The sequence below is a fragment of the Charadrius vociferus genome, unplaced genomic scaffold, assembly GCF_000708025.1.
Source record: "Charadrius vociferus isolate BGI_N301 unplaced genomic scaffold, ASM70802v2 scaffold321, whole genome shotgun sequence".
In the NCBI taxonomy this organism is placed as follows: domain Eukaryota; kingdom Metazoa; phylum Chordata; class Aves; order Charadriiformes; family Charadriidae; genus Charadrius; species Charadrius vociferus.
The window spans coordinates 2,396,240-2,397,814 of NW_009646934.1; positions in this window are offsets into that span (position 1 = coordinate 2,396,240).

The window sequence follows — 1,575 nt, forward strand, 5'->3', positions numbered from 1 at the left end:
ACTTTTTAACTGTTTCAGTGCAGCATATATGCCATAAAATCAGTAAATATATTGTGTCTGTGTTTTGTAGTAAACAAAGTTGAGCATTGACTGGTTTCAAATTCTGTTTGCTTGGAATAGTGGGCAAACAATGAAATTGGCATTTTCTCCCATGCTCTGGCTGTGCTGGGAAGAAAGGCTCCGTTCCGATGCCTGCTAGTTGGGTGTGAAACAGGGAATTGCATAGGCAATGACCACAGTCCTGTGCCAGGAAGAGGTCCCAGGTCCTGGTCCCAGCACTCCTCCGCTCCCAGGTGAAGTGACATTGGAAGGGCAGTGCCACCGCAGCAGGGGGCATTGGAAACATCCACCTGGAAGCACATATTGGGAGGCAGGAGATGTGAGCCCGCCCATACCCTCTGTGGGGAGGGCTCTCATTTTAAGGGAGGAAAGCTTTGAGAACAACATCCCTCTTCCAAGGCCTCCAGTGGGAAAAAAATGAGTTCCTCGCCCCAGATTGGATTTTAACGATACCCAAACCCCCAGCTCTGTCAAGATGGGACCACTCTAAACATGCTTATATAAACATGCTTCTGTGTACGTAACTTCAGACAGTAAACCTCCTGGGCTGTGTAGAAGCTGAATTATAAACTCTGTGAAGTACAGGTCGTCTCTTCATCCCGTGTTTGACCCCTGATCTACAGGCTGGATCCTCATCTATGACTACCCACATGATATAATACTTCACAGGTTGCCTCAACAGGAAGAAGCCAGTGCAGTGACACGACCAAATGAGATGTGGGCAGAGCATACTGAATATTAACAAGGTTGTTAGTAAGAATAGGTGCGTGGTTTAATCAGCTCAGTCTTCAAAGGTAAACTTCGCCGTGGCATCCTCCGTAGCCTTCCTGGCAGCTCTTCCCAGCCTCCAGCTCTCCTCACCGTGAGTGCTGCCGCGCTGGGAACGCTCCGGGAGTTGCCTTTCCTCCGGGATGGCAGTGAGACTAGGCCACACGGCGTGGACGCAACGCATTCCATTTTATTCTTTTATTATTCTGAGAACAGCGTTCACAGGACTGGCCTGCTGATCTCTACAAAGCACAGATAAGCAGTGAATCGGTCCAAAGTTTACCAGTTTCCATGGCCAGTCTGTCACACCCTACCCATGGAAATCCTGCCCTGGTTCAGACACACTGCCCCAGTGTGGCTACCCACGTTCCAGCCTGGTTTCGAATTCCCACCCGCATGGTCATGTCCCGTTTGTACCTTTGATTCTCCTGTCCCAACGCCCCCCACAACGTCCCCACCACCTTCCTCCCCCTCATCCCTCCTCTCCCGCTACGGCAATTCACCGCCACCCCTCAGCTCTCCCGAGGAGGCCCCCGAGCCTCAGCGCCACCTCCACGCGTTTCCCCCTTCAGCAGAGCCTGAGGCGGGGCGGGAAACAGCGGCGGGCTCCTGCTGCCCGGCGGGGCGGGCGGGCGGACGGGCTCCCCCGGGGGCAGGCCGGGCCAGGCAAGGCGGCCGTCTGTCCGCCCGCCGTGCGGCCCCGTCCCCGGCTTTGTTGTGCTCTCCTCACGGGCTCACGGGCGAGGG